The sequence below is a fragment of the Peromyscus californicus genome, unplaced genomic scaffold (assembly GCF_007827085.1).
Source record: "Peromyscus californicus insignis strain IS unplaced genomic scaffold, ASM782708v3 Scaffold_16__1_contigs__length_79575227, whole genome shotgun sequence".
Lineage (NCBI taxonomy): Eukaryota > Metazoa > Chordata > Mammalia > Rodentia > Cricetidae > Peromyscus > Peromyscus californicus.
The window spans coordinates 45935066-45962486 of NW_026294458.1; the positions used below are offsets into that span (position 1 = coordinate 45935066).

The 27421-nt window shown below is 34.5% G+C and overlaps 1 long non-coding RNA gene across 1 annotated transcript in view; it reads left to right on the top strand.

Annotated features, from left to right (window-relative positions):
- Positions 1–11250, top strand: part of LOC128111561 (uncharacterized) — a 55946-nt gene extending 44696 nt beyond the window's left edge. Inside the window, exon 3 of the long non-coding RNA XR_008218673.1 lies at positions 10339–11250. This is a non-coding gene — a long non-coding RNA (uncharacterized LOC128111561). The remainder of the gene's footprint in view (positions 1–10338) is intronic.
- Positions 11251–27421: the final 16171 nt, after the last annotated feature.

The following is a 27421-nucleotide window of genomic DNA, read 5'->3' on the forward strand; positions in this document are numbered from 1 at the left end:
ATAAACCTTTGAGGTAGAACATTAGCTACATAGATGGGATACATGTAATCTACTAGGGCTTCCGGAATCCAGGGGAATGTGCTCAACATTACAAGACAGAAAAAAATGTTGGAACCACAACAATTTACAGAAAACAATGATAAGCAGGTATAGAAGACGTGATTCCTATGTATTTTCTTTATAAGCACTTGTTTTCTTGAGTCTGCCTTTCTGAGAGTTAAATTTTAAATATAAAGAAATCAACAAGGAAATATTTGTTCTCAGCTAAAAAAAATTGTCTTTGAAACACACGCATACATATAACAAAGTGTAATTCCCACAGGACCTCATGCTGTACGAGCATTCTGTACAATGTGTCTGTTACGTTATCTCAAAGGAGAGAGTCAAGCATGTAAGTGACAGCGACTGTGGTGCTGGGCAGTCCAGTGATACCTGAGGCTGTTTCCAGCATTTGTTTTTCGAGCAGTGAAAAGATGAAGCATTCCCCACTTTCGTTCAACATTTTTGTTTCTGATGTTTCCTTTAAACAAGTATTTATATTTTGGTTCCTCTTTCTGCCTGAATTAATTTAGGAGAGGTGGATGGAATATCCTGAGGGTTTTTTAATCCTTTCTTTCAGGAATGCTTATGTCAACAAAAAGGAGGGTAGAGATAAAGTCATTACACCAGGGAAAGCTCAACCCTCTTCCTGTTGTTTAGTGTATAGTAAAATGGCAATTTGCCTTTGTGGGGTCACAATATCTTTAAAACAGTATAGGTTTGTGCTTCCGCCAAACAAACAGACAAACAACAACAAAATCACTACTAGCTGATTTAAATACATCTCTTGCTTAAATATTTTAACCTTTAATCTCTAAACCATTGTTTTCTTCACTGTGCAAGAAACCCTAGCTGTCATTAAATCACTGACTCTTTATGTTTACAGCTAGCAAGGAGTAGGAGAGACAGACCTATGTGTGAGCAAAGCTTGTCTAATTAGCAACAGCCTTCGCATTGCCCTGCACTGACAATAGGCTTTCAGAGCTTGCGTTATTTTGGAATACATCATGAATGCCACATGTAGAATAACTCTCCATTATTATTTTATTGTATTACTATGATTACTCATTTGCAAGGCTTCTTTTTTGTCCCCCACTCCCATTTATTTCTCCCAAATTCCTTCAGCATTAAGACCTTCAGAATCCTCCTTCTTTCTTCCTGGGTATGGGTCATGGTTTTAAGTTTTAAAATGCTAATGTTTTTATATCATCAAACCTCATATTTCTCTTTTTTTGCAGTTATTTGCTGCTTTGGGTTGCCTTAAGAGTCATAATTGGTGTCCAAGAGAGAAAGCTATTGTGAATTACATAATACACAAACATATATGAACATATACACTATTTAAATACTCTAGGTATAAGGAAATTATTTAAAGGAGCCAATGGTTAAAGATTGGACTATTCTTATTATTGTGACTTAAAAATTAGCAATTTAAGCATAGGAATTTTAACTTAAAATCCACACAACTGTTACCATGCTGTTAAACTCTCCTGTAAAAAGAAAAGCAAATAGATATGTGCATAATTTCCATGATAAGCATATGTCTGTGCCATAGTGTAACTTTTTATGTGCATGGTCTCTTTAAAGGTGATGTCCACTTATTTTAAAAAACAAAGCTGTATTTGATCTTTTCCAGGAACTATCTCATCCAAGCCAAGATGAATGTTTAATGTGGCTGAGCTTACAGTTTAACTTCTTGATGAAGATAGTACATTTACATTCATATATGATACAACAACATTTGTATTTCATTAATTGTGCTAGTAACACCAAAACAAAATAAATCAATTGCCTTAAAAAGGTAAAAATAGTACGTTCAAAATTGTTTTCTTAAGTAGTTCTTGATGATGTATTCTATACTGAATCTTACATTAAATTAATATGCATTGGAGCTTACCTAAACTTATTGGGTAACGTGTCTTATTCCTTTTTTATTTTTAAGCTTTTAAGGCTGAATAATTTAATTTTCATATATATTCAGTTTAGAGCCTAGATTATAAAAATGAATCACAAGAATGTAGGTCAATCAGTCACTGACCCATCGGGGGACTTAAGTATTGTGCTATGGATCCTACTTGTTTATCTGGAGCATCTGTGTCTTTCTTTACCACAAGTTCAGTGAAACGTCTGGCTGGAGAAGACAAAACCTGATACTGTTCAATGAGACAAAAATATAAATAAATACGTTTTCCTGAATAATGAGAGATGAGAGTTTTTTACATGCACAATACATCATTCAAAGGTTTATTTTAAAATAATCACTCTTAAGTGAATTTAGATTAAAACCACTGGCATGGTCTGAGAACAAAACTAATAGTAGATTGTACACTGAGCAAAGTTTAGGTGGGGAAGAAATCCTTTCATCTTACCATTTGCAACATTCTGTGTTGACAAAAAGCTTCATTTCAGTCATGTTCCACCCCAATTTGGGGGTAGTTGGGACTCCTTGGACACAATACCCCAGCCAAACACTTTTGTTAAGTGAACTTCTTAAAATGCTGTTCATTACTGAAGAAGAAAGAGAAGATGATAAAAAGCAGAAAGGAAGAAGATGAAGGAAGATGGAGTTCCTTCACTATTTAATTCAATAAATAATTTCAGAAATTTTCTCAAGTTTGTCTTAAATTAGGCTAAGGAACAAGTTAAAGCTGGTGACTTTTGATATTTCATATTTGCCTAGAAAATTTATCACTATCGCTTCTGAGTATTATTTATTTTACCTTCGTATAGACCATAGGCTGATTGTTAATAAAATTAGAACTCCGATTTGGGACTAGCACTGTCCCAAATTTTATCCAATATTATAAATATATTTCTAGCTGAAGTAGAATTACAACACTTTCCCCACCCTTCAATATCCCCCATCTCCTGTACTCTCGAGTTGATAGCTTCTTTTTCTTTGATTATATTTTATATATATATATATATATATATATATATATATATATATATATATATGCATATGTGTGTGTTTGACCATATTTATCATACATGTGTATGTATCTGATATATACCCATATATACCATATTTATGTATGTATATTTGAATATATATATATATATAACCTTCTGAGTCCATTTTGTCGTGTGTGTATATGGTTTCCAGGCTGACCACTCTCCTTTGGACAACCAGTAAGAGTGCTGTTCTTGGGAGAGGCTAATTCTTTTCCCATTAGTTAATTGTTTCCTGCAGTTCTTCATTATTCTACTTTAAAACTTAAGTGGTCATGTTACATGCTAACATTTTCCTTAATTGAGTAGAAGCTAAAGATAACATTATAAATAATTATCTACAATGTCTATATAAAAATCATGTAATAAAAGTGAAATATGGCCGGGTGGTGGTGGCGCACGCCTTTAATCCCAGCACTCGGGAGGCAGAGTCAGGCGGATCTCTGTGAGTTCGAGGCCAGCCTGGGCTACTAAGTGAGTTCCAGGACAGGCGCAAAGCTACAAGAGAAACCCTGTCTCGAAAAACCAAAAAAAAAAAAAAAAAAAAAAAGTGAAATATGAAAAAATGTATGCCCATGGGAACCTTACTAGATTAGTTAATAGATAAAATAAGTAGACATAAAACACTCACTTGAAAATGAATCCAAGTATTTGTATTTACATTGATTTCCATCATAATTTTAAATAAAGAGTCATCCAGATAATTTTTTGTTCAATCATAATATAAGAGAATACAACTTTGTATAGTAAGTTTTAAATATTTAAGTATTTAATAGCATGCTTTAATAAATCTTAAAACATCTGTATTTGTGATAAAGACTGAACTATCAACTATAGTTTATTACAACTATTAGTTGCAGCTTTCGGTGAAGTTTTTCGTGGAATAAAACAAACAGATGAGAGCCAAAATTTCATAAGGACTTAGAATTTCCAGCTAATTAAGGGTAAATTGCAATATAATCTCTGGAGAAAATTAGACCTGAAAGTTTTTCTCCCTTTAGCCTGTCACTTGATGTTTAAACTCTTTCTAAAGCACATCATGATGGCTTGGATTTATGAACCAGATCAAAGCAGAACTCTTCCAAAAATAAATCAGCTAATTTCAACATCAAATGTGTTTTTAGAAGGAAGGTTAGACATCCAGTTTTAAGCTATCAACTAACACTTAAATACTATGTCTCTAATCAACACAGTATCACAGAATTCTAGATACAGTATGGAAGAGGGAGATGTGTATTTCAAACTCTACCAGAGATGAAAAGAAAAGTTGTCCAAGTATCATACCATTTAGTGATAAAGATAGTAAGTTAATAGGGTGTCCTGACTGACAGTGTGATTCCTTTTCTAACATAAGCTCTTTTTTAGTAAAGTGTAAGAATCATTTCAGTGCTCTACATGGAAGGTATCCTGAGTTCTTTGTATTGTAGTTGAAAGGATGACAGAGATGTCAGTTAAAGCTAGGAAAATAAACTACTAGGCCATACATAAAAGGTCTGCAACAAGTATTCTAAGTTTGTGAGTTCTTTATGGTGGTGTTTAAGTGGAGGTGTTTGTGTTCTATCTTTTTATTGAAGAAAGTGATTCCGTAATGTATGCTTAAAATTTCACTGTCTTCAAACTGCATTTCACCTTGTCCTTTCTATCAAGAGGGGCATATCATGTGAGCTAGTTATCTGACTAGATGTCAAGTATCAGTTTGTCAATGTTATCAAAACTGAATATGTAAGAACAAAATTCATCTCAGAATTAAAAAAAAAAAGAAGAGAAAAGGGAAAGTAGTCACCTTTTATTTCATATACTAAATAGTATTCCAGCAGCTAAGATGAGATTATGTAGTTTATCACGCAAAGAAAATGTTTATGTTAAAGTGACACATTTCATTTTTGAATGATGAATATATTTTAAAATACAGCCATTTCAATAACTGATTTTGTAGAAAGCATATATCTGTAAGTTAACAGAAGTTATATTGCACATTAGGTTAAACTGAATTTATGGATGAAGATGAATGGATTTTTTAAAACACTAATTTTTAATAGTGTGTGAGAGAAAAAGTGAGGAGTGAAGGAGGAAGAGAGAGACAGAGACAGAGACAGAGACAGAAACAGAGACAGACAGGCACAGAGACACAGAGACACAGAGAAAGACAGAGACAGAGAGTTGGGAACTCAGCCAGGCCAGATGATGTCATCAGATCCCCTGGAGCTGGAGTTACAAGTGGTTGTGAGCCATCTGGTGTTGGTAATGCAGGATCAGTAAGTGCTCTTCACTGCTGAGCCATCCTCCTAGTCTTGAGATGAATGAATTTTAAGAGGCAAACTTGATCACTTAGTTCATTTCCTAAGACATATACTTTTGACACATTAAAGATCTTGCGATTATGCTACTCGAATGTGGAAAATGCTTGGGAAATTAAGACTATGATAAGATATAACTAATACAAGAAAATACAACAAAATGACATCATGTCATAGAATCATCTATTGCTCTAAGACACCATGACCAAAAGCAACTGGGGGGAAAGTTGCTTATTTCAACTTACACTTTTAGGTAACAGTCCATTACTAAGGAAACCAGGGTAGGAACCCCAGAAGGGCAGGAACTTGGAGGCAGGAACTGAAGCAGGAGAAAGCGAGGAGTACTGTTTCTTGGCTTGCTCTTCATGTTTGCTCAATCTGATTTCTTACATAGTTAAGGGCGACATAGACATTGGTGGCACCACCCACAATGACCTGGGCTCTCCCACATCCATCAGCAATGAAGAAAGTTCTCACAAGCTTACCCACAGGACAATTTGGTGGAGCCTTTTCTCAATTTTACTCTCTTCCCAAATGACTCTAGCTTGTGTCAAGTCGACACAAAAACTAGTCAGGACAAAATGTAAACACATTAAATCTGAACAGCCATTTTAAAAATAGTAACATATTATAGCCAAAGGTGTATTTAAAAAAATAGGACAAAGTATTTGCTGGAATTCAAGGTTTAGAAATTAGAATGTTAGTGAAAAAAAATCTATCAATTATACTTAAATAGTGACTTACTTCGTTTACATTACAAGATATAAAAGAAAAGTATCCTTATACTGAAAAGTTAAACTTAGTCTTTATTTATTAAAAACTCTAAAGACATTTCTTTTGCCTCATACAAATTATTTATAAAAAGCAAACAACAATAATATTTTGAAATAAGGAAAAATTACATTATTACCATGATTTAGGTTTGAATTCAAGCAGTATACTGAAGACACTAAGATTTTAAAGAAAGTGACATAGTTGAAATTTATTAATCACAATCATTTAATGAAACCTAAGAGAACTAACATAAGTATACCAGCACAGATAATGAAACCCAGGGAATAAATATCTAAAATTTAACTACTAAGGTTTCTACTAGACAGAATTCAACAACCCAAATCAACACCAAGGGTTAATTAAGTGTCTAATTAAAAAAAATCACTTCAAACACATGCTGATCATATGGGCCTAGTTCTAAATCTAACAAGAAATATGTAAGAAATATGCAACAAGTTTACAAAGACAACTGTAAACTATTATCAAGAGACATTTTGAACTATATGTACTGAAATCTATGGTGTTCACAGACTTTTATGCATAGGCTGAATACCACCATAGTCATCTATTAATTTAAAATATCTCAATTTAAATTACAAGAGACATTTCAAAAGAACGAACACACCATGTCAAGCTTCCTATGGAAGAGAATTGTGATAAAATTCTCTTTGAAAGGAAGGTCTCATAATTTTTAAAATTCCATTCAAAGTTTATATTTGTACTGGAGTAGTGCACTGGACCTCCAGAAGACCATGGCTGAACCCCTGGCCTTGCAGAGATGAGAAACTCTGATTTTACACATGAACATCCTCTTATATGTGATCACTCCCTTGGGATTATTGGGTCAGGAGAAAAAGTGAAAAATATCACTTAGTGACTCTGGCAAGTTTGGTCCTTTCTGCTGATGATTCTTGTTGACATCCATTACTGTTTTACTGTTTAAAATGTATGTGGAAGACATCATCTGGAACGGCAGAGTAAGGACCATAGAAAGTCCCATACTCCGTGTAAGAATTAAAAAACAAAACAAAACAAACAAACAAAAAAACTGAAGCATTTCAAAACCCTGGAATTTAATTAGGTGCTTATGTAGCAGCATTTACTCAGAGAGAGAGAGAGAGAGAGGCATCTCAGAAACAACCAGCTGCTTTAGCTAAAACACCCAACAAACTAGTTCTATAAAAGAACTCCACCAGTCTGGCATGGTTCACTTTATGAAAAACAAACAATAAAAACCTTCCATCTTCCTTTATACTTAATATTGGTGAGTACTGAAAGCAATTCAGAAATTCAGGAATTCAGACATGAGTCAAGAATGCTTACTCTTACAAACTATAATATTTTGCTGCCTGTCTTAGCCAAGGCATTTGACAAGGAAAAACAATATGCATTCTTGTCAAAGAAATGTCTTGTGGAAGCATCTTGAAGAATCTGTGAGAAAAGCACTAATGATTGACCTCAAAAATGATTCAGGATCAAGATCATTGTAAAAAATGAATTGTATTTATATACGTTAGCAATGGAACATATGAAACTGAAATTAAAAAGCAGTTTGAGTTACATACAATAGCATCAAAAAGAACAAAATGCTTACGTACAGATTCATCATGCAAGGAAGATTCATACACTACAAACACCACAGAAAGAAAAACAGAAACTAATATTTGTGACTGAAATGTGTGAATAGACTAATAACCAGTAGGAATTTTAATACGGTCAAGATGACAATACAATACAAACGTATTCATTAAGTCAATACAAATTTTATATAAATTTATAAGACTTCTCTGAAAAAAATAGTAATCTGCTTCTAAAAATCACATGGGACTGTAAGGGAATCATTTAAAAAGGAAAATAAAGTTATGTTTAAAACTGGTTTTCTTAATTTCAACATGTAATGAATATTGAGTGTGCTATTCTCATAAGAATCTATATATAGTTCAATGTAATGTATTTGAAGGGTCCTAAATAAACACATAGCTATGGTCAATTGACTTTTAATAAAAGTACCAAGGAAATTGATTAGAGGAGAATAATATTTTCAAGAAGAGCACTTGGATAATTGCATTTTCATATGCATTGGAATGAATTTGTGCCTCTAATTTGTACCATATAGAGATTAGTTCCAAAGGAATCATATTCTGAATGTAAGAGCTGAAAATAGGAAACTCTTAGAATAAAATAAAAAATAAACTCTTCATGATATTTGATTAGAGACTTATTTATAATACATGGCATCAAGCACAAATGAAATACATTTAAAATGTATGAATAAGATTTCATCAAAAAGAAATCTTTATTATTTCAAAGGACATATTATAAAAGTTAAGTCAACACGGAATTTTAGAAAATATTTGTAAGCCAAATATATGAAATGTAAGAATTATATAATATAAATAAGTAAATCATAGAGTAATAATTAAAAGAAAATTAATCTAAATTCAAAGGCGCAATTTTGAATAAATAAACAAACTTTGATTAAATAATCTTCCCCAGAGAAGATATACAGATTGCTACATAGCACAGGAAAAGCTGGTTAATAAAATTAGTCATTAGGGAGATGAAAATCAAAACCAGGAGACTACTTCATAACCAGTAGAATGTCTACAATAAAAAGTAAAATAAAAATGGTAGTGGGTATGTGGAAAAATGGAAACTTTCATATTAAGAAAGCTGATATCACTTAGTCTTAATGCAGTTTCAGAACATGTTGGATGGATGAGCTTGGGCCCCCTTGAAGAAGGACTCTGGTACACTGAAAGAATTTATGCTTTTGATCTTTCAGTCTTTGCTCAAAGGGGCCTACCAATACTTACCTGATTGGCTGCACTTTAGGAAAAGGACAACAAGCAAACTTATATGTATTAATGCGTGACAGTTCTAAGTGCACACTAGTTCTTGGCCAGTCAACTTGTTCTTGTGGTTCTCTCTTCAGAGTAAGTGGAGCTCATGAGATCAGTGGAGTGTTCACATTCACCTCACAGAAGAAGCAATGAGCCACTCTATTTCTCCAGCTGAAGATCACACAATTTAGTAGAAAACTAGTAAACCTAGTCTTATAACTGCTATATGTAATACATACATATTTCTTGTGGAAAGCTAAAAAGAGACCCTAGTAATTTTAAATTTATTAATTTGTGTGTGTGTGTCCATGTGAGTATATGCACATATGCGCATGCCTGTGCATGCACAGAAGCCAGAACAAGGAGGTAAAACGCTCAGAACTGGATTTGAGGTATTTGCCTGAGTCCTGGCTTGCTGGGGATCCTCATGATTTTGTAGCCAGCCCGTGCATCCTCTGACTTATCTCTCTAAACTTACAATGATTTTTAAGTCCATTAATATTTATGATAAATTGGATAATTAAGTTCTTATACCCTATTTTAGTCTAATTATATCTGAAGAGTATAAGGTTAATTTATATATTAAGGATGATATTTATGTACCAGGAATTTCATGAAATCTGAAAATTTAAAAATAAATTGCGCATTAATCTTTCTGGGAAATTTTTTAAAAGCATTTTCTCAAGATTAGAATCCGACAAATACTCTACAAAATGTATAGTACATTACAAATGCAGAAACATTTCTGGCCATTTGTTTAAGATTTTTATATATGTAAAGAAGTCACCTGATAAGTTCATAGTGGAAAGTGTAAATACCTTGAGGACCTCATGTTTCAAGGACAGTGTTGTTGAAGCAAGTGGAAAACTCCTTTCTCAAATAAGAAAGGATTCACTTGCAGTCTATGAAGAAATGCAACTAATATATTCATAATTTCTTATGTTATTTTATTTGAATGCTTATTTTGTGTTTTATAATGATAAATAACCTAACAAAAGATTTACTAGGCCAATTTGTTCACCAAGTTTTTAAATGCAACATAACCCCTTAACATATTAAAATAGAATAAAATGCGTATTTGTTCCCCAAAGGACACAAAGCTAAAGTCAAATGCCAAATGGTAACACAATCATTAAACCAGTGTTCTCATCAAGATAAAGGAAAAACAAACTTGATTTTTATACTGTTTTTGCATTAAAACCCCCAAACTGTACAAGTTGGTCATCATTTTCCCAGTGGTATACTAAGAAAGATGCCTGAGTTTTCCCTTTTTACTTGAGGACAGCTGTAAATGGGACTGAAAGTTCAGAACAATGTCTGGTTCCATGAACCCACCCACATGGTTGTATAAACATTCAGGATCGTACATGTGGTATCACTCAGTTATTAAATGGAGGCCTGAACTTTGCTGTTTCCTTCTTGTCACTGGGCAGGCCTCTCTGCTTCATCACAATGCATCATATCGGATCCGGCAAGCAACAAGCTTCTCTGAGATCAACTGCAGAAGTACAGGAAATGCGGCTGAGGAGACAGCACAGGAGGTCGTTTGTTTGCCTTGCAAGAATGAGGACCTGAATTCAATTCCTAAAATAAAAGAACTAGATGTGGTGGTACACATGTATACTCTCAGACATAAGATACCTTTTCTGCAAAAATTAATAAATAAATGGTGGGTGGTGCCCGAAATTGTCCTCTGGCATTTACATGGATGCACACACACACATGAATTTGCACCTCCCCTGTGAAAATGCACATATACTAACACATGCACACAAAATGTCCAGTAAAGAAAAACTTACGACAAGAAGGCAGGTAGGGTGAGAGTCAGGCAGGGTGTGAGAGCCCTATTCCACAGCACCCTATGGAACACAGGTACAGATCTCACCTCCAGGCACCAGTTTTAGAAGACACTCGCATTGCCATGGTAGAGACAGCTTTGTGTTCAGGAGAAGGCGAAGCACAGACAGAGGAGGCATGCCCCCAAACCATCCCATCCTGAGATAATTTTACACAGCTAATATTTTTATAGCAAAAAATGGATTTTATTATTATCTATGAACTCATACTCCTTACAACCTATAAAACCTTGTGAAACTATCAAAGCTTGTTTCTAAACTTGCAACACTCCACAACCCTGAAAAGACACGGCAATAGTACGCGTCATTCCTGGTATTTATTCTCCATCCTACACTCTGGGAAACAAACCTCTGCTACTATGAGCTTACTCTATGACATGCATTTCCCTGGGCAGTCAGCATGTCACTTGAGTTTCAAGCTGAAGTTGGACATTTAAAGCTCCCTGGAGACAGTCTGAATAACTTCTCCAAGTGCTTTTTGGACATGAAGTCCTTTCTCTAAAGACCCAGGAGATATTTAGTCCCAGTAGGAATGTGTAAAAGTGATATCTTATAAGAAGTGTAAGGAATAATATAGATCTCATTGCTCCCCAACATTCAGATCTGAAAAATTCCTCTTCCTTTTGTATGTTTACATTAGGAAAATCTTATATTTGAAGATTTGAAGATTTTTAAAGGTGAATTTTTTTTTGAAAACAAAGTAATAAAAGTTGCATCCTGTGCAGTATTGCTCAAGACTGACTGGAATCACTTCATGTCTTGTGATGTGACATGAAAGTGATATGTGGATGCTTGCTGTTATCCATGAGCAGCTCCATGTCTGGATAGCACCAGCTTCTGATTTGACTGATTTGTGTCGGGCTTAATGCTGCTTGAAAAATAACGGCTCAGCTCCTGCATGCGCATAGCTATGCCCTCTTAGAATTATCAATCAGGTTTTCACTTCCTGGCTAGCAAAAGTTCAAGAAGTCCTTGAATTTATACTGGTGATCTCAGACACTAGACACTAAAAAGAATGAATCCAGACAAAGCTAAGCTAGCTGTTACATAGGGCAGAAAACACTATTTTTGAAAGATTCTGCATATGATATCATTCATTCATTACATTGTCTTTTTCTATTCCAAAGACACATTTTTCTATTTCTGTGTAATTCATCATCTCTTTTGTTAGTCAAATGAAAACAACTATCTATTCAGTTTTCTTCCAGAGGCCACTAACCATCTGTACCCACTGTTGCTTGAAGATATACAGAAAAAGAGACAGAACTCACTTCACAGAAAAAACAAACATTGAAACTCACTTTATGCAGTGTGTTAGTTTCAATGAAGTAACTTGTTTGTAAACATTGACACAAATAGCTGTGGTAATGTCGACATGAGTTAGCACTCCCAAATTCAAACAGTTTGCTTCTATCACTGCCCATGGTCCCTGCTGGAGCCTCTGTCTGTAATCTCTAAAAATCGCTTTGAAGATGTCCAGTAGTCATTTTACCAGTCACTGCCACAAAATTCAACATATTTTACCTTGACTTTATAAATACCACGTGCCATATCTTCTAAACACGAAGAGCCTTAATATGGCATCTATATTGCATATCTCAGGATGACTGGCTGACCTGGTTAAAACAAGCTGACAAGGTATGTGGAGCTATTTAAGGCTCTGAATTATTGGCAGGAAACAGTCGAAGATGAGTTGAGGAGACCTGGTTGCTTAAGTCTCCAGCAACAATAATTTAAAAAAGAGGTCATATTAAGGTCAAAATTATTGGATGAATATTGCTAGGTTCTTTAGGTGATTAGAATATTTGTGCATATTAACATACTTTCCCCTCAAATCAATCCTGATGCAGATCCTATCAACTTGATGTGTTACGTTTTGCATTTCTATTTGTTGGTGAGAGTATGACTTAACTCTCTATGCTAGGATAGGTCGGTACACCGTGAAATAGCTCCTAGCACCAAATGACTTTGCTTGAAGAATCCTCTCAAACTTTGTGGCAGTGTCCATTGTTTGTATCATATACCAGGAAACCCAGGTGGTAGCAGTAGCTGAAGGTCTATTTGATAAGCAGAAGAGTTCTGTTAACCTGCAGAATGCTCCAGAAGGAATGCTATTAATAGCTTTTCTCTGTCGGTCCTTCAGGAGGTGAAAAAAAAATGAGAATCATAGCTAAACAAAAAAAAAATAATTCTTTTCTTTCTTCCCATAGATTACTGTCCTATCTCAATAATTTCTCTTAGTTCCAACATTAAATATTAAGTAGAATTTTCAAGAGGACACTGAGCCAATACTAGAGTAATAAAGGGAAATGTAGGAAAATTAGAATTACATTCAACTGCTGGCAGGGAGCATCAAATTTTGCACTTGGTAAAAGGAATGGAAACTTGACACAATTAAAGAAACCTAATAGAAGACATGGTCTATAGGTCAGTTGTACCCTGGGATGATTTCTAACTCAATATTTTTGTAAATATATCTTTTGGTGGCATCATATACTCCTAGTATATTTAGGCACTGCTTTAGAATAAAATGACTCACACTAAAATCCTGGCTGCTTCTTTATTTGAAAATAGTATTGTTCAAGATTACCTTAGATGACATTTTAATAATTGGCATCACTAATTGTACATAAAATAGCCCAGACATTTTGCTAATACAAAAAAAAACATAAAATATGTCATACCAGCAACAAATTTCAGATAATTAATAATCTTCTCAAATATGTTATTGTTTTGTATATGTTTTATGTTTTATATTATGTAAATAGCATAAAAGGAATATCTAAATATGACATTGATTTAGGTGTTATGAAATAGAAATTTGGTTTTGACTAGACTATGGAAAATATAGATTTTTAATTTTGGCCTCATAGATCCAGCTTCTTCTGGGAGTCTTACTTTCTTTGATGATTGGATATAGTTAAAGAAAAAGCAGTCTGACATAAAATTGTCTGTTGAATCAGCAGAAGAGGCATTTGCAACAGCTTAGAAAAAAGGACAAAAAATATACACAGAAAATCACAGGTCTCTTGACAATCACGTTGCCTTACATATTTGCCATAACATTTCTAAAGGTTAAAAGCAAAAACAAGCAAAGAAAACATGTCCACCTTTGACCATGATGTCAGTACAAAATATTGTACTGTGATTCAGAGCCATGCGCGACAGCTTTTCCCAGCATGTGCTCCCTTCTGCAAAACAGATACCTAGTCAAAAGCATTCTCTGGTCAAATAAATTTGAATGATGTCAAATGAACTCAGTTAAACAGATGTTTTCAGAACTGCCCTTTCTAGAGGCTTTAACCGAGAACAATGAAGAGATTCACCAGCGGACAAACAGAGCATATGGTCATTCCCAAACTGAACGGGTCACAGTAGCTCTGTTCCTTTTTTCAAAGGAAAGAGTTTTGTTTAAACTCTTTCAACTCTTTCATTTTCTACCTAAGGGGCTCTGGGTGTTTCATTGAAATGTTCCTATATCATAGGATTACTTATTAGCAATAAACATTCACAGGGAGGCTTGGAAGGAAATTAACCACAACTCAAAGTGATACTTCAACTATTTGTCTCACAAACTGGCATGTAGAATCATCACACGTGGCTCAAAAGTTTTAATTTTCATTGTTCTCTGTTGCTCTCTCTCTCTCTTTCTGCTTAGAGATACACTATGGTCTTGATTGATTTCTATCATACTTAAGTCAAGAAACATTCTGAATATCATAAAAAAGAAAAACACATGAACTATATAATTTACCATATTCAGCTGTGGATGCAATAGTGTTTAAACACAAAATAGTAGTGCCACATATTTGTTGTATTGTTGGAAGAAAATTAACATTAAACATCATTAGGCTTCTACAAAACATCAAAGATCCCTTATAATGTTTGTATTCTCTAAATATAGAAAAAGAAAAAAATCAGAATTGTGAATCATTACCTAGAATATAGTGCTTATTTTCCACTCATTATATTTCTAAACCCTCCTTTCTTTATACTGAAATAATCAATCTGATGCATTTGAAACTCTCTTTTTTTTTGTCTAAATCATAATTCAAGAAGACATCAGTTTTTAATGCAAGTTAATCTTAGAAAATATTTGTTTTTCAGGAAATGATGAAGAGATCCTCAACTGTTTGTATCTAAATCAGAGAAATATAATTTACAATAGTCTTGAGATTTCAGATTATATATATTCTCATATATATATGAGAAAACAGTCTAGGAAGACAATAAGTTTATGAGCAGCTTTGAAATATTTTCTCACTATTTTTGAAATGTTTCAGATATTAAAACAGTCAAAATTATTCCTACAACATTCTAAACATGGACGCAGCACGGATCAGGACTCTGGGACTGAAAACCCCTCTCAAACTCCAAAATTACGAGCAGCTGCTCCCTTCGGATGCCTGTGAAGTACGGTGCTCTGGTTCAAGAGTTTCCATGTCATGCAATCAAAGGACGGAAACATTAAGGCTGCAGATGGAGAGTGGTGACACACTGTAATTTCATACAGACACAAGATGGTTCGGTGACATAAGAATTACTAGACCATGAGTCCTTGGGTCCATGAAGTGGATTAAAGCTTTATTGCTCTTTGGAGTTCTGACAATGACAAATGTTCTCTCTGATGTTGGGATTATCTTGTCTAAACTTTTGTTTCCTCAGTTTCAGGTTTCATTTCTTGCCTTAACCATCTTCTAAGATCCCAAATAACTTCCTTTTGCCATTGTTATTGGAAGACATTTAGTAACACTAACTAGTTTAGTGCCTTACTTTTGGCATCATATCCACACGTAAATCATTTTTCAATTTCCAATTTTCTGATGAAGATTGAATGATAGGCTTAACCACATGGTCACATGACTCAACTCTAAACTATCATTAAAAATCAAAATAGAAGACAAATATGAAATAAAATAAGAGAATTCTCCAAAAGAATTCAGATAATAGATACTGTATTTTGTACTAATTGTTAGCATTAACTGACTAAAATTTTTGACAGCAAGCTTAAATACATGTATACAAATAAGTGTTTGTCAATGTGTAAGTATGCGCAACAGATGAATTCCTGGTGCCTTCAAACATTTCAGGATGCCATTGGATGCCCTAGAATTGGAGTTAAGGATTATTGTGGAACACTATACTATGTGGTTGCTTGGAACTAAGCAATAAGTGCCCTTAACTATGGAGCTATTTCTACAACAACTAATAGCAAATTTTTTCTTTGGCCTTGATACTTATTGTACTTTTTTATTTCTCCATCATTCTGTCTTTGTCATTATCATATCTAGTGAAAATTTTACTTCTAATGGTTTTAAGAAGCTAGAATCTGCAGCTAGAAAGCGGTAAAGCTATAATCAGGCAAAATTTGATGGTGTTAACATTCAGTATTTTCCTAGTACTAACAAAAGCTGTATGAAGGCTTTGCATATGGAAACACATAAAAATTTTACATGTCTTACTACTTGAATTTTGTTTTTCTAAAAGCATTACTTCCCAACAAAGCTTCTTCAGGTTGCTCTTGAATATATTAGAATTGTATATACTTTCAAACATTTGAATAAGTGTATATTGATAGCTGTAATTCAGTTACACTAGCTTGCTTGATAGTTTTTCTATTTTATAAGAAAGAAAAACATCACCACAATCTGGATTCAGAAGAGAAGTTAAAACAAGGGTGCAACAAAATGGCATGGACCTTGCCTTGGGGAGAATTCAAGGAGATCTCAACAAAAGTGACTCCTTTTCCAGATGCAATATGATTTTTTGAGCTTGGGATGTACCATGAGATTTTAAACAACCAGATACTAGAAAAGATGTTATTCTTCTCTTCCTTTTAATTTTCTAGCAATTAGCATGGTGTGGTGCAAGAAGCAAATAAGTGTTGAAAACATTCACCAGCTGAATGTAAATACTTAACACTCCACAGAGTATGAATATTGCTTTAAAACTTAAGGTAACATAGAGTTCCTAAAGAACCGTCAAGGAGTTCATAGTTTTTAAATGCTATCTTTCTGACAAAGGAAAGCAATGAGTTCAGAGGTAGACTAGCCTGAATTTACATCTAACTTGACGTTTTATTTCTCAGTCTGCAACATGAAAAAAGAAAGAGCTAAGGTTAGTCTATAAGTTCTTAATCAAAAGGCCTCTTTTAACTTTCAAAATGCAACCTGAAATACCCAGTATTAAGGATGCTAAGAAATATAACAAAGCAGGGGAGATGGGTAAATACTTTTAAAACTTCAATTACATGTGCTCTTCATTCATGCATTTCAATATTGCTAGAGCAAGACAATCTATCTATAGTTAAGAAAACACAGCAGTGATCCTGGGAGCAAAGGGTTGAGAAATTAAAGCAAGGAATGAGGGAATATGCTGGGATGAAGAAAGGGTTCAACAATGGACAGCGGTGTGTCCGATGCAATGATAAAATATTAACAAACTTAGGTCTGAGCAGATGGCTGGGTGGGTAAAGCATATGCTGTACAGGCATGAGGACACATGTTGTGACCCTCAATTGTAAAGAAACGAATGTGGCCACACAAGTCTGTAACCCCAGAACTGGAACAAGGGAATCTCTAGTCCTTGCTGGACAGGGAATCTGGACCAAATGGGTAAGTCTAGGTTTAGTATACACACACAGACACACACACACACACACACACACACACACACACACACACACACACACACACACACATTAATTAATTAATTAATTAATAAAACAATAAAATAAAATGTTATTAAAAACTTGTCAAATTGTACACTTAAATGCTTAAATTTATGGTACATGAATTGTAACACAATAATGCTATGTGAAAACAAATTGTAATATAGAATATAAATGTCTCCATAATCATATTTTTCAGTGATTGTTAAAACTCAGGGTCTTACTCATGCTAATAAGCACTCTCACTGAACACTACACCTCAAGCCCAGTGTTTATCATCCTCTGTATGTATTCCTCTCAAGCCTGAATATCAACAACTCACTGTGTCCAGGGGGTGTTGATCATTCCTATACTTTCGTTTAATAGTAGTAGAAGTTCAACATTCATTTCTTTGGGGAAATGTCATATATAATGAAGAATTCTAGTATTATATTTAATGAACTGACAAAAATAAGCTGAGAAGAAGCTTCCAATTCACAAAAATCTAATCTACTAACTAATCCACCTTCACCCAGACTGCCTTACTGTATTCATCCCTACCATTTGGAATTATTTGCAAACATTAAGGAACTAAACGAAGAAGAAAGGTTGTTTTGTTGTTTGCTTTTGACAGTTAAAAATGTGAAATTTTGCACACGCATTGTAAATATTATTCTTTGTTATCCTCTAACATATATTGAAGCATTTCATTACTTCCAAACACTTTTGACATATAATTACTTATGCATTCATGTAGCTAACAATCCAGGGGAGTCTATAAACATTTCGTTACAGTGGAAAGAGCCCACAGTATTGCCGTTACACTGCTGAGAGCTGTCTCTCGTCTTCCATTCTGTGGGTTTAGGGGATTGGGCTCTGGTGAAGTATCCTTACCTACTGACCCACCTCATCAGCCTGAAAAAAAAATTAAAAAAAAAAAAAATAAAGAAAGATAAATCTTACTAGACAAAGTATTTTCCTAAGAAAATTCTATTAATATTGAGGGGGAAAGTGGTATCTTATGTTATTTATATCCCTTTATTTGCAAACACATGTGTGGTTTATAATTTCCATATTAGGTTGCCACTGATATTGGGCTCCAGAAAAAACCTATCTCTTATTCCACTAAAAAATAAAACGATTCAATTGAACAAAATTAAGATTTCCAGGCAATATGTACATGTTCACAATAACCAAACAAAGAAGGAAACCAAATGTCCATCAAAGAATAAGTTGATAAGGAATATTTCAGTGCTGCTTCATGTAAGAACATAAATGACAACTAAAAGTATTACAAATGAAATAAGCCAACATTTTATATATATATATATATATATATATATATATATATATATATATATATATAACACATATGTTTGTGTGTGTAATATAAACTAATCAAACTCAGAAGCAGAGCATAGAGTGCTAGTTGCCAGGCTTGGAGAAGGGGGCTGAAATGAAGTGTCAGTTATTCAGGAATGCTAAGTTCTAAGAGATTTGCTGCACAATATTGTGGCTATGGTAAACAAAAACGTGCTACACACTTAACATTTGCTGAGGGAGAAAAATCTCATGCTAAGTTCATAGGACAATTTACAAGAAATGTAAAATTCACCAATATCTTATGGGTTTAGTTCATCAAATTTTAATTTTATTTATATATATATATATATATATATATATATATATATATATATATATATGAAATTTCCATTGTTTGAGCATTTCAGTGGTGCCCTCAATGGCCTGGACTACAAGCTGAAGTGGTCCAAGAATTGAGAGGGAAACACAACAAGCACTGAAATGGAGAGGGTAAGAGGTCAGCAGGTCATTGAAAATAGTGTCGATACAAAACAGTGAATGGTAGTAAAGCATCTAACTGTGGTTCGTCTCTGCTTCCTGCATGCTCCTGCGTGTGGTTTGAATCTTAAATGGTCTTATAACAAAAAACTCATAGCCAGATATTGGAGTAAAAGCTGAACGATCAGAGAAGCAGAGCAAGCCACAGCCACCACCACCACTCACCAACTCCATGAATCCTCTGACTGAAATCCTCTGAGTCTTCACCCCGAAGAGTCTTAGCTGAACTGCTTTATTTCCTGTTTCCTCACTCCTTATATACCTTTCTCAACACTGCAATCACTTCCTGAGATTAAAGGCATGTATGCTTCCCAGTATTGGTATTAAAAATGTGTGCCACCACTGCCTGGCTCTGTTTCCAGTGTGGCCTTGAACTCATAGAGATCCAGAGAGATCTCTGCCTCTGGAGTGATAGAATTAAAGGTGTGTGCTACCACTGTCTGGCCTCTATATCTAATCTAGTGGCTGGCTCTGTCCTCTGATCTTTAGGCAAGATTTATTAGGGTCCACAATATATCACCACACCTATGACTATTTTTAAATGATTAAATTTATTTTTATTCAAAGTGATATATACTTATAGACCAATAAGATAAGCAGCTATAAAATAGGAATAATTAAAATTTCAGTGTAGAATTTACATCAAATTAGTTCATATGATTTGGAGGAATGTAGAAAGTTTGGATAGAATGATTTAAGAATAATTCTTACTTAAATCTAAGGGAGCAAAATTTGAATCTTTCATCATATTTCAGGCAGTGAAATTTCTGAAAGAGTAAAAAAAGTCTTAGAACATTAAAATTATATGCAAGTCAAGCAAGGTAACTTACCTTTAGATATTACAGTTATAATGGAATCATGCAATATAGTATTAGGCCCTGCCTATCAAATGAAACACACTCAGTAAAGTATTAACAGAAGAAAATAAAGAAAGAAGGAAAAAAGAGAAGGCATGAACTCCTCGAAAATCTCTGTTTTGTTTTGTTTTCTTTCTTTTGAGTAAAAACAGTGAAATCCCCTCATACTATGTATAGCCAACTACATGATGCAAAACATGCTGTTAACTGTACCATTAAATGGTGCAATGATCCCCTGAAGGCAAACACAGGGCTGAGACAGATGTCCTTAATCATGAAAGTTCATACAAAAACATGTTCCATATGGTTTAGGACACAAGATGTATGGCTTAGCTGGCCCACGAACAAGAGGAACACACAGCTAGCCGTGGAAAGGGAAAACAATATGAGCTCAGTGCTGTGTTGATAAGAGTGTCCCTCCTAAGGCAGCCATGAAGGGCTCAGCAGCTCTAAGTAGCCCATCATACATGCAGACATTCTTTGCATCTTGAAGTTCCATTTTACTTTAGACACACGTTTCCATTGCCCCACATTTGTGAGATGATTATGAGGGGTAGGCTTTAATGTAGCTTCATCATTAGATACACATGCCCATAGCTTTAGTGAGCATAGGAAAAAAATTGTTAAAATTTATTTTAGAGTGAAAAGACCAAATTGCATCCAGCCCTATAGGAAATTGTCTGTCTCCTGCACATGTCTAAACATCCAGTCAATGTGCTCTAGTAATGTTATAAGAGACAGTTCCAGAGATCTGCCAGTAGAATTTTAATCGGGTGCTTCCTGAAATAAGAGGTTACTGTTAGGGAGCCAATAAAAGTGCCTCTTCCCTACAATTTAATAAGGAGATTTCCACCATGGGTAAACAAAAGCAATCCCAAAGCAGCATGAGATGCAAACCTTGCATAAATACATTTCCTTCTATCGTCACCAAAGTGGTACCAATAGCAACCCAGCTGGTTTTCCATACTCTGACTGTATAGGATGAAATATTTCTCTCAATCAGAATATATATTTAGAAACTAAACCACATCTTCTCAGAGCCTCGCATAATTTTCTATTAATTGTTAAGAGATATGAGAAACATTTCCCCTTTCAGACTAAATCTATTAATTCATATGTTATACATAGCAGGGAACCATATTTACAGGACAGCTATTTATTGCCCTTAATAGCTGTCCTTTTGAAATATTTCTATCCTCTAAATGTATATAGTCCATAAACTAGAAATATATGGCTTATAAATTAAAATCAGGAAATGGAAACTAAACTTACTATTATTTAACCTGGGACCAAACATAATAGCTCTCAAAGAAAGTGGAGGTACCCTGATTCACTGGAGGAAAGTTACTGCCTTCTATAACTTTTGATTTTAGAAATGTCAAAGGTCAAAAATTACTTTATTCACAGTGAAGTATAAGAGGAGGCTTGTTGTGCAGTTTTTGAGAAAAATGACTGGAAAGTTATAATGTTAAAAATTTAAAATCCATGTTGGTCAAATTTCTACAATTTGGGTTACCCAAAGTTTATCATCTGAGTATAATTGGTTCAGAATTCAATTTTAATAAACCGAAGTCCAAGAACCAGAATCAAGGTATATAATTAGGGACAGGCCATATCAGTACGTAGGTAGGCAAACTGAGAGGGGAACTTAATAGTTAACTTTAACTCTCTAACTTTATTAGCTTTATATACTTAATCTTATTTTTATGATGAAGACTGACTCTAAAATTCAGGCGTGTTAAGTTCAGCTAAGAAAAGCTAATGTTTTAAGGTCTTAAAATTACTCCATTTTGTAATTCCTTTCCATTCTGGTAAAGCATAACAAACACAAAAGCAAGTACAGACACAATACACAAGTTCTAAAGTATCAGTCTCCATTCACTTTCTACTAAACCAGCCATTTATAAAGTCCTTTCGGATTCAAATAAAAATAATTCTAGCTGAGCATCCTGAAATGGAGAGTCAGTAGTCTGAAAATCTAAGCTGCTCTTCAGGCTCTTTCACAGGATTCTTTACTAATGAGTTAGACCTAGGAAAAGCAATTGGTCTCAGTACCAGAACTCTTGGGCTGTTAAGACAGAAAGAAAGCGTGGCAGGCTTCAAACATAGAAGCTCATACTGGCTATAACACTGAATAATGAGTATAACACTGAATAATGGCTGATGAGTATTCAGCTATACCTTCCCATGAACCTTGCGCTGTGATGCCCAAGGGGACATTACAGAAGAAAGCATGGAAAGAATTTAGCAGTTTCAGAGGATGAGGAAGGGTATCATAAAACTCTGCCATCCAGATATGACCCTGCTGTTGCAACCACAAACACTCAATAGCTATGAACTTCTGCACCATCTTGGGCCACCACCTTTTCTCCACGGGTAGAAGTGGCTCTTAGGAAGCATTATCTTTTCCTGAAGAGCTAATGACTGGTAATGGATGCCAGAGGAGAGGTTTCATCTTCTTTTAATCTTGTAGCCAGTGGAGGACTAAGTGGGAAGACGAAGGGGGTTAGCGGGAAAGGAAGGGGAGTGGCCGACGGGAAGGAGCGAATGAGTGCAATCAGCATACACTGGACACATGTATGAAACAGTCAAGGATTAGAGAAGATAAACAAAGACGACACAAGCCATGTGAGTAATTTGGAGCTGTAATTATAATTTTTCAGATAATAGTTCTTTATCTCCATTTCATATATATTCTAATCTCCCATGAGTACAATTAACTTCACCCTTTCCTCACTATGGCAAAAGGAAGTATGAGTGTTTTCACAGAACCTCATGAGGAAAATTACACCACCAAGGTCCATGTAAAGGGGCTTGTATTAAATTTAATGAATAATTAAAAGTGTGTTTAATTAAATTATTAATGTTTTTTTTAACAGATAAAGATATACACACAAAAAATACACATAAAATCCTTTAGACGTTTGAAGAATTTGATGAGAAAGAAAAATAATGAACTCCACACATTTTTCAACTAATCTCCAACTATTACAAGAGTGTCCTAAACTGTATCCACTTAAATCTTTTCATTTTGTGCAGGCCTATTCTGGAGACCCTGCTCCATAACCCTTTTAAGATCTGAAGGGTTTATTTTCCCATACAGACCTTTACAATTTTAAAATATCAATATTTTATCATATAAGGTGCATGTTAAAACACAAAGGACCTGTAGAAAGTATCTATGGCATTTTCATTTGGCACAAATAAGAATGAAATCAATTATTTACCTCAATTCTCAATAATATGGGTTTGGACATATTTTTAAAGTTTATTCTAAATGTTTAATTTAATTACTTTGAACAATTCATGATAATCAAAACTCACAGGAAAATAATTAGAATAAATCAAAAAACAGTTCTAAAATCAAAGTCCAAATAACTTACAAGAAATTAAGAAAGAAGAAATGATAACATTTTTAACATAGTAAAAAATTAGAAAATGCATTATAGATTCTATATTTTGTCATATTGTATTAATTTCAAAATTAAATGATTCAATTACTACCATTAAAAGAAAGTGGTGAAAAATGCATAAAAACTAGGTTCAACTACATGAAGTAAAAAATAAGACAAGTATGTTAATAATTAAAGATATAAAGACATATATTATGCATCTTTGATTTTAAAAACCAATTCAGCTACATTTATGTCAGATAAAGTAGATCGTAGAACCACACACTTCTATGACTAGAGACAAAAAAAGATATATGTAATAATGAAAAGCCATAGAAATAGTAAATGTGTCCAGACCAAAGAAAGATCTTGACAATTAATAAGAAAAAGAGGTGAAAAAAGAGGTAACTATGCAAGGATAATTTAGATTTAAAAACCTAACCTCTCAGCAATATATAGAAGTACCAGATGGAAAAACAATAATGACAGAACTGGAAAATGCCATCAACTAAAAACAATCCAATAGTCACCCACAGACCAACCAACTAAGTAACATCACAACGTGTATTTTATTTATATTCTGATAGATCATTCACTAAGATATCTCATAAGTTGAGAAACATTTTCAGAAGAATGAGACTATACAGCCATAGTATTTAATCAAATATAATAAAAAAGAAACCAGGGACATAAAGGCTACAAAAATATCTGGATCTAAATAATGAAACAACATTTTTTTATCGTTTGAGTATTTTAGAAATGGCTATAACTTATTCTGTCCAAATCTACAGCTTCTACTCTTCTCTAAATTCTTCTCTATCTTCCCAGAACTTTTCTCTGACAACTCCAAGTGCCTTTCAAAAAATACACTAATTTCATCTAGTGATGCCTCTATGTCTATGGGTACAGGACCATTTACAGGATCTTGGTTGTTCTCATAGTCATCACTGAAAAAACCTGATTCTTATTCTAAAGTAGCTATTGATTGTTAATAGCTACTTGACTAGAGGTGAAACTTCAGCAGCCCTTCATTAGCTATGCCAGCATGTTGGCTGACCTGATTTTGTGCACTTAGTCTCAGTCACTGTAAATTCTCACGTGCAATGGCATTGTCATGACTAGCAAATACCATGTCTCTGCAGACTTCCATTATGTCTGGCTCTTACAATCTTTTCAACCCTCTTTGGAGATGTTTTAAGTCCTGTGGATACGGGTGTGACATAACTGCTGTAGTTAGGAGGAAACATTACAAAAATTTCTTGTTCTCTCTATGTTGTCTTGTGGGTATGTATATTAATGATCACCTACTTTAAAAAGAAACTTTTCTAGACCACACTCCTGCAGCTATCTGATTCTTAACAGGGAGGCCAGCAAAACACGTTGGAGAAAAGATAGAATCTTCAACAAATAGTGCTGGTGAAACTAGACAGCTACATGTAGAAGAATGAAGCTTAATTCTTATGTCTTACAGTGCACCAAACTCAAGTTCCAAATGGATCAAGGGCGTCCAAATAGTACCTGGGACCCTTATGAAGGGAAATTAGGAAGTATGCCTGAACTGTTAGCATAGGAATGTGGTTTCTGAACAGGACCTGATTTCATAGGCATGAAGTACAACAATCAATAAGTGGGACTTCACGAAGCTCAAAACAGTCTCTGTATCATAGGACACTATCATTCAAGTGAAGAGAGAGCCTTCAGAATGGAAAAACAATTCTTTCCAGCTATTCATCTGACAGAGGGTTAGTATCTAGACCACATAAAGAACTAAAAAAAAAAAATAAGAAACAAAAGTTGAAGACTGAAACTCAGCAGAGTTCACACATTATGAAATACAAAGTAGCTGAGAAACGTAAAGAAAATGCTCCATATTATTTTTTCATCAGAGAAATGCAAACTAAATTCACTTTGGAATTTCATTCTGCCCCAGTAAAAATAGGTGAGAAAAAATACAATAAATGCTGGAGTGGATGAGAGAAAATGGAGAGAACACTTAATCGATTATTTCTTACGGGAGTAAACTGCTGTAGCTACTGTGGAAATTAGCATGGAAGTTTGTTGAAAAGTTATAAATGGATCTTCCACATGATTTAGGTATATCACTTTTTAGGACATACTAGCGAGAAGCTTACTCATTCATATTAATTACTGCTGTACTCAAAACAGGCAGAAAATAGAGACAGTCTAGATGCCCATCAACTGATGAATGGATAATGAAGTTGATGATGGAATATTACTCAGCTGCTTGAAGATTATAAAATTTGAAAGTAAATAAATGAGACTGGAAACATTCATTCTGAATGAGATAACTCAGGCCCATAAAAGACTAATGTCACACATTTTCTCCATTTGGGGATGTTAGCTTGTAATCTTCTGATATATTAGTTTATAATACACATAGAGGTCAGGAAATTAGTAAGTGGCTTGGAGAGAGAGGCTTTCCAAGGAGGAAACAGAGAATATAATTATATTAAGTCCTAAATGGTAATAATGGACTAGGGAGAGTTAAATTTGGGTGCAGGATAGACCGGTGGGGAAGAGGAAGGAAAACAGGTAGGAAATAATGCTAAAGAACTTTTCAAAAGCTTGTATGGAAATCTGTGGTTATATATTGTGCACCCCAATAAAACTTATCTGGAGGTCAGAGGACAGAGCCAGTCACTAGATTAGACTTAGAGGCCAGACAGTGATGGCACACACCCTTAATCCTATCACTCAGGAGACAGAGATCCATCTGAATGTCTGTGAGTTCAAGGCCACACTGGGAACAGAGCCAGGCGTAGTGAGTTTAATGCCTTTAATCTCAGCAATAGGAAGGAAGATGGCAGGGCACAGAAAGGTATATAAGGCATGAGTAAGCAGGAAGTCTTGCTCTTGAGGCTAAGAATTTCATAGTGGTAAGCTGGTGGCTGGCTTGTTCTGCTTCTCTGACTTTTCAGCTTTCACCCCAATATTTAGCTCCAGATTTTCTATTAATAAGACCATTTTGCAATTTATGGTACAGAAATGCACTACAGTAGAAGCTACTACTGTACATATAAAAAGCTAAGATTGAGTTGCTCTATCAAAGGACAACAATACTCTTACTATAAACCACAGATAAATATAAAAAAGGTAAGAAAAACAGTCTTAGTAATGAGGCACCCCTTTGAAGTTGTTGGCCACTTAGTTTCTGTATACCCCCACACATTACAAGACATTGTCAATGATATTTGTTAACATCTAGAACCTGACAGCTAGATGCCATTGCTGAAGACACCACATACTTGAATTATAGAACATGGAGAAATCAAGCTGGCAATTACCAGGAGTCTCCATGTCTATTGGCTATCTTTCATGGTGTTGGAAGATGCTATAACATGCTAATGGAGGGGAAAAACAATCACCAATCCTACTTATGAGTCATAACAATGATTGGCTTTTTAAGACATGCCCATTGGTTCAATAGTGGCATGAACATCATGGAATTAGCCAACTACTTTCTGATTGGATTTTACTTTCTTTCCTCTACATGAAGCCTATAGCTGTCAGAAATATAGGGCCAAGAACATGTGGCTAGGTAGGTCATAGGTCCTAGAAGAGAATCTACTACTACTATTCTATTAAATGGACTAGAATAAAGCTGGCTTTCTAAGCATATTGTTATACCCACAGATCAATGCATCTTTTAATCATCATCTGAGTAGGTTCTATTTGTACAAGACTGTTTAATGCAGAGATTCCAACATCCTAAGGGGCAGAAAATAAGAGACGATCTAATGGCAAGCTCTAATTTGAACTTCTATATCATGTCCTTTCCTCCCAAGGTTCAGGGATCACTGCAGAAGAGGGACCAGGAAGAGTATGAACCAGAGGCAATGGATGGCTAGAAGGAAACAGCAGGGCAGCATCTTAAAGACAGA